This window comes from Ictalurus furcatus, chromosome 8 (assembly GCF_023375685.1).
Source record: "Ictalurus furcatus strain D&B chromosome 8, Billie_1.0, whole genome shotgun sequence".
Taxonomy (NCBI): domain Eukaryota; kingdom Metazoa; phylum Chordata; class Actinopteri; order Siluriformes; family Ictaluridae; genus Ictalurus; species Ictalurus furcatus.
Window position 1 is genome coordinate 177,501 of NC_071262.1, and position 7,500 is coordinate 185,000.

The following is a 7,500-nucleotide window of genomic DNA, read 5'->3' on the forward strand; positions in this document are numbered from 1 at the left end:
CGCTAAGTGTAATTACATCTACAGTCTTTTACTATTCATTTATCACCACATGGTAAACGTTGATATTCCTGAATGTTCTTCTTCATTTCCACAGTTGAAAGGTTAGTTAGCTTCATCTACAGGAACAGCCTCTAAATAACTCCCTCCAGGAGATGATCTAGCTTTCTGTATTCATGACTTATTCAACGTTTAATTTTATTAAATGCTTTATTTCACAGAGTGAAAGTATCTAACTACAGAGCTAACTAACCCTTCAGCATGTTTGGCTAGTTCTAACCGCCAACAGCGTGTCAGTAAAGTGCTGTCCATCTAGTCCTGTTTAATATTATTTAATGGAGCTAAAAGCTGATTAGACCTTTTGTAGACTTCAGTGAAATCTAACTAACTTTATTTTAGACATTAATGCAGTGTTTTAATGATTACAGCACATTTCATAAAGGAATGTTATAGCTCTGATGGTGTGTGAGTGTGTGTGATTTTAGCGAGTGAATCAGTTTACAGTGACATCAACATGCCATAAAAAACACCATTAAGAACAAACTGCAGCGTTCAGGACGGAGAGCAGCGCAACGCTCCAGCGCTCAGGACCCGACTGCGGGAAACAAAGAGGTTCTGTGCAGAGTAACTGTATACCCACAGCTGTGTGTGTGTGTGTGTGTGTGTGTGTGTGGACTGTCATTAGTGGTGAAGCTCTTTCTCTCTGCTCTGTGATTAGCGACAGCGCTAGTCTGACAGTCTGCCGCTAACATGAACACACCCAGCTAAAGAGCTTTTAAACATTAAACTGTACTTTATTTTTATTTCTAATTTCATTTTAAAAATCTCCTCCCATCTTTTACTAATGAGAGGAAAGGAGCGGGAGAGAGAGGGAGGAAAAAGAGAGAACAAATGAATGAATGGTTAAAAGTTAAAAAAAGGAGAAAAAGATCAAACTGAAAAAAGAAAAGTAAAGAAGAGTCCAAAAGAAATGAATAAAGAAAAAACCAAGAGGGAAGAAGAAAAGAAGGAAAAAGAAGTGATGACAATAGTCAGGCAGAAGGAAGTAGATGATCAGTCAGAAAGGAAAAGGGAAAGAAGAGAGAAGAAGGAAGAAACCTGCAGTAAAACTGAGCATGTGTGAGATGTTTAACACACGTTTCAATTCACAGCCTCTGAGTCACAAACACGTAAAGACACATCACGTCACAATCCAGACACGTCACACATCACATTCCAGACACGTCACACTCCAGACACGTCACACTCCAGACACGTCACACTCCAGACACGTCACACTCCAGACATGTCACACGTCACACTCCAGACACATCACACTACAGACATGTCACATGTCACACTCCAGACATGTCACACTCCAGACACGTCACAGTCTAGACACATCACACTCCAGACACATCACACATCACATTCCAGACACGTCACACTACAGACACGTCACACTACAGACATGTCACACTCCAGACACGTCACACTCCAGACACGTCACACTACAGACACGTCACACTACAGACATGTCACACTACAGACATGTCACACTCCAGACACGTCACACTCCAGACACGTCACACGTCACACTCCAGACATGTCACAAGTCACACACCAGACACGTCACAGTCTAGACACATCACACTCCAGACACGTCACACATCACATTCCAGACACGTCACACGTCACACTCCAGACATGTCACACTCCAGACACGTCACACTCCAGACACGTCACAGTCCAGACATGTCACAGTCTAGACACGTCACACTCCAGACACGTCACACTCCAGACACGTCACACTCCAGACACATCACACTCCAGACACGTCACACATCACATTCCAGACACGTCACACGTCACACTCCAGACATGTCACAAGTCACACACCAGACACGTCACAGTCTAGACACATCACACTCCAGACACGTCACACATCACATTCCAGACACGTCACACGTCACACTCCAGACATGTCACACTCCAGACACGTCACACTCCAGACACGTCACAGTCCAGACATGTCACAGTCTAGATACGTCACACTCCAGACACGTCACACTCCAGACACGTCACACTCCAGACACATCACACTCCAGACACGTCACACATCACATTCCAGACACGTCACACGTCACACTCCAGACATGTCACACTCCAGACACGTCACACTCCAGACACGTCACAGTCCAGACATGTCACAGTCTAGACACGTCACACTCCAGACACGTCACACTCCAGACACGTCACACTCAGGACACGTCACACGTCACACTCCAGACACGACACAGTCCAGACACGTCACACTCCAAACATGTCACACTATAGACATGTCACAGTCCAGACATTTCACACTCCAGACACGTCACACTCCAGACACGTCACACTCCAGACACGTCACACGTCACAGTCCAGACACGTCACACGACTTTTTACACGTCATCTCAGTCACGTATCTCAAAGTGTTTATACGACACTAATGCTGATGGATAACAACATGTACTATGACACTTGTTTATTTATTAAAGAACGACACGTCATACCTTCTATCCGTTTATAGTTACATTTAATGTTCAGTGAAACGAGTCATTTCGTGTTCTCGCTTACGTTATAGCAGCTATAAACACTTGTTCCCTCACCATCCCTCTCTCTCTTTATTCTCTCTCTCTATTCTCTCAGAAAACGTCTGTTTATTATCAGTGGAGCGTGCGCTGTACACGTCCCTGTGAACGAGCCGTTACTATAGAAACCATAACGTATTAGAACGAGTGCATTAATATAAACCTGCACTACTGTCAGAGCCGCTGTTATGGAGAATTAATCACCACCTTCTGACCAATCACAGTCCAGAACTCATCAGAGCTGTAGTGTAATAATAATAATAATAATAAACTGTTGCGGTGCCGGTTGTACAGAACGTGTGTGATGGATGATAGTCGTCACTTGTCTGGTGTAAATTGGGGATTAGTGTGAGCTGAGAACAGCTTGTTATGACATGATCAGGTGTCAGTGTGAAATTAAATTCTCCGTCGTTGTGTTACAGTGTTAAAGTTTCACACTTTAAAATGTGTATAAAGTTATAAAACTCCACAGAGAAACACAGCAGAGTGAAAACTCCATTATTCATATCACTGACATCGCCCGCTTCACTCACTGCGGCTCTGAACACACTTTACAACTCAACACACATTGTGCCGTTGTGAATGCTGGACCTAAAACACACACACAGACACACACACACACACACACACACACACACACTCTCTCTCTCTCTCTCTCTCTCTCTCTGACTGTCACAAAGCTGTGAAGTTAAAACTGAATGAATGAAAAAGACTTACTGAACGCCCTGCTGAAGTCCTGCGGGGTTTCATCCTCACTGCTGTGTGTGTGTGTGAGTGTGTGTGTGTGTGTGTGTGTGAGTGTGTGTGTGTGTGTATGTGTGTTATCTAAGTGTGTCTGCGTCTGTTGTCTGATAATGTATGTGTCTGCGTCTGTCGTTCCTCACAGGGTGAATAGTGTGTGTGTGTGTGTGTGTGAGCCGCACTGAGCTGCAGTGAGTCTATAACGACTTTAAGGTTCTCGGCTGGGCTCGGGGCCAGACTCACACTGAAACTCGTCTATTTGTGTCTGCGAGGCTGCGCTGCACTTTTTCACGGCGTTGTGGTCAGGAGTGTAATTTCACTGTAGACCTCCGGGCAAAACTGCCGACGCTGCGACGGGGACGTGGACGTTTCTAAAATCTGACAGAAAAACAGCTGAAACCGCACGAAGAGCCGGAGGAGTGGAAACCAGATGTGGATGGAGAAAAAACACGGCCAGACGCCGTGGCAGCAACAGCAGCATGAAACCTGATTTCTCACCCGGACACACCATGTTTACTTTTATTCTCTAGAAGTAGGGAGCCAGGGGAGAGAGGGGAGAGAGCATGTTGTCTAGGAGAAAGTTATTTCTGGACCTTCAGTGTCTCGTTTTCACTTCACAGCGTCCAGGTGCTGATTCCCGGGAAACTAAAACACAAACAAATGGAAACAAACACACAAACACACTTCTGTTTCCTGAAGACATTACTGAACTCTCAAAGTGATGGAGATGAGAGAGAGAGAGAGAGAGAGAGAGAGAGAGAGAGAGGGAGAGAGAGAGAGAGAGAGAGAGAAGGGAGAGGGAGAGAAAGGGAGAGAGGAAGAGAGAGAAAGGAAGGGAGAGAGGGAGAGAGAGAGAAAGAGAGAGAGGGGGAGAGAGAGAGAGGAAGGGAGAGAGAGAAAGAAAGAGAGAGAGAGAAAGAAAGAGAGAGAGAGAGAGAGAGAGAGAATGAAAGAGAGAGAGAGGGAGAGAGAGAAAGAAAGAGAGAGAGAGAGAGAGAGAGAGAGAGAGAGAGATGACATCATTGGCTGTCAGTGTGAATTTCAATTCACCAACATTCCATCAGTGTGTTTAATGAGAAATTTTCACACTTTAATCTGATTTTAAAATAATAATAATAATAATAATAATAATAATAATAATAATAATAATAATAATATAATATATTTAAATTTTATAAAAATCGAAACTCCACTGAAATTCTCTACAAAATGTGAGTGAGAGTCTCTCTCTCTCTCTCTCTCTCTCTCTCTCTCTCTCTCTATCACCACAATCACTCCCAGATGTTCACTATTAAGGCTGCTCACTTCAATGCTAAATGCTGCTGGAATGGGAACAAACCCGAAGTGAAAAACAGCCCTTACAAATTATACACTGTGCTTTTCCATCATCCAGAGAACTTTCCATAAGAATTCCAGTGTGATTCAGTCAGGAGCGCATTTCATCCAGACGGAAAACCCCTAAAAATGAAGGGCAGATGAAAACCGCACTCCTGTGCACTCACATGCTTCATGCAGTTTTCACGACAAAGTCAGAGAAAATATAAAGTTCATATAATGCATTAACAATTACCAATATGTGCACTATATAGTGAATAGTGCATGTGGTTTGGGACACACCCCCAGTGGACTAATGACATGGACTGTATAGTGAATAGGGCCTGTGGTTTGGGACACGCCCACAGTCAACTGAACCCTGTCATGAAATTGGGTGATGAAGAGATCCCACCTGGCTTGGTGAGGAGAGAGACTTTGGACCCCCTGATGTATTCTAGGTTCCAATAGATTGTACACAACATAGGGATGGAGGGGATCTTCCGACCAATGCTTCCACTTTTCAAGGATCAGCTTAATGGCTAGAAGTTCTCTATTCCAACCCTCATAATTTCTTTTGGCTTAGTCCATCACCCCGATCTTATCCACACTGCACTGGCTCCCAGTGAAATCTCACATTGATTATAAAATACTACTACTGACCTATAAAGCACTGAACGGTCTCGTGCCACGGCACCTGAGTGAACTTCTGGTCTTTTATGATCTGCCATGCCTACTTCCATCAGAAGGTGCAGGCTATTTGTTGGTACCTGGAATAGTGAAGGCTACAGCAGGGGGAAGAGCTTTCTTTTACAGAGCCCCACAGTTATGGAACAGCCTTACAATTAGTGTTCGGGACTCAAACACAGTCTCAGTGTTTAAGTCCAGACTGAAGATGTATTTGTTTACTCAAGCTTTTAGTGAACAGTTTTGTTCTTAGGTAAAGGAGCAGATCTAGAGGATCACAGGTATACAGTCTTGTGGTGTTCTGGGATGTTTGGATGCTGTCGCTTTCCCACTTTCACAGCTTCACCCAGGTGTGTTGATGGTGGTTTCTTCCTCATTTCATCTCAGGGAGTTTTTCCTCACCACCGTCACTTCTGGCTGCTTATTACTAAAAATAGATAAATTTATAGATTTATTGAATGGTTTGCCGGGTGCTTGTTGTGGTGTTTAAATTATACTGTTCCTTTCCGTTTCATGAATAATTTCAGTTTTATTTCAATAGTTTCACGTTTCCTTCTGAAGTATTTACATTTTTTCAAAGCACACTTGTTCTGTTTTCTGGGACTAAAGACAGCAAGTGGAGTCATCCACATCGGATCCGTCTAAATAATATCAACTAATGTTGGAGTAAGGTGCGTTAAACACTCGACATGGTAGACGTTCAGTGTGTTCAGTGTGTTGAGTGTGTTGAGTGTGTTTGGTGTGTCCGGTGTGTCCAGTGTGTCGCGTGTCCAGTGTGTCCAGTGTGTTGTGTGTCCAGTGTGTCGAGTGTGTTCAGTGTGTCAAGTGTGTCATGTGTTGAGTGTGTTGTGTGTTCAGTGTGTTGTGTGTGTTGTGTGTTGTGTGTGTGTTGTGTGTTCAATGTGTTGTGTGTGTGTTGTGTGTGTTGTGTGTGTTGTGTGTTGTGTGTTCAGTGTGCTGTGTGTGTTGTGTGTGTGTTGTGTGTGTTCAGTGTGTTGTGTGTGTTGTGTGTTCAGTGTGTGTTGTGTGTGTTGTGTGTGTTGTGTGTGTTCAGTGTGTTGTGTGTGTTGTGTGTTCAGTGTGTGTTGTGTGTGTTGTGTGTTCAGTGTGTTGTGTGTTCAGTGTGTGTTGTGTGTTGTGTGTGTTGTGTGTGTTGTGTGTTCAGTGTGTGTTGTGTGTGTGTTGTGTGTGTTGTGTGTTCATTGTGTTGAGTGTGTTGTGTGTGTTGAGTGTGTCATGTGTTGAGTGTGTTGTGTGTGTTGTGTGTGTTGAATGTGTTGTGTGTGTTGAGTGTTGTGTCTGTTGTGTGTCCAGTGTGTCGTGTGTCAAGTGTGTCCAGTGTGTCAAGTGTGTCATGAGTGTTGTGTGTTGTGTGTTCAGTGTGTTGTGTGTCCAGTGTGTCGAGTGTGTCGTGTGTGTCGAGTGTGTCGAGTGTGTTCAGTGTGTCAAGTGTGTCATGTGTTGAGTGTGTTGTGTGTTGTGTGTGATGTGTGTTCAGTGTGTTGTGTGTGTTGTGTGTGTGTTGTGTGTTCAGTGTGTTGTGTGTGTTGTGTGTTCAGTGTGTTGTGTGTGTGTTGTGTGTGTTCAGTGTGTTCAGTGTGTGTTGTGTGTTCAGTGTGTTCAGTGTGTGTTGTGTGTTCAGTGTGTTGTGTGTTGTGTGTGTTCAGTGTGTGTTGTGTGTGTTGTGTGTGTTGTGTGTTGTGTGTGTTGTGTGTGTGTTCAGTGTGTTCACTGTGTTCAGTGTGTTGAGTGTGTTGTGTGTTCAGTGTGTGTTGTGTGTTCAGTGTGTTGTGTGTTGTGTGTGTTCAGTGTGTGTTGTGTGTGTGTTGTGTGTGTTGTGTGTTGTGTGTGTTGTGTGTGTGTTCAGTGTGTTCAGTGTGTTCAGTGTGTTCAGTGTGTTGAGTGTGTTGTGTGTTCAGTGTGTGTTGTGTGTTCAGAGTGTTGTGTGTTGTGTGTGTTCAGTGTGTGTTGTGTGTGTGTTGTGTGTTGTGTGTGTTGTGTGTGTGTTGTGTGTTCAGTGTGTTCAGTGTGTTGAGTGTGTTGAGTGTGTCATGTGTTGAGTGTGTTGTGTGTGTTGAGTGTGTTGTGTGTGTTGAGTGTTGTGTGTCAAGTGTGTCGTGTGTGTCGAGTGTGTCGAGTGTGTTCAGTGTGTCAA

The 7,500-nt window shown here is 44.1% G+C and overlaps 1 protein-coding gene across 1 annotated transcript in view; it reads right to left on the bottom strand.

Annotated features, from left to right (window-relative positions):
* Window positions 1-3,573, bottom strand: part of LOC128611342 (protein inscuteable homolog) — a 38,744-nt gene extending 35,171 nt beyond the window's left edge. The window contains exon 1 of the mRNA XM_053630752.1: window positions 3,324-3,573. The gene's annotated coding sequence lies outside the window, so the exon portion shown is untranslated. The remainder of the gene's footprint in view (window positions 1-3,323) is intronic.
* Between the last annotated feature and the right edge of the window lie 3,927 nt (window positions 3,574-7,500).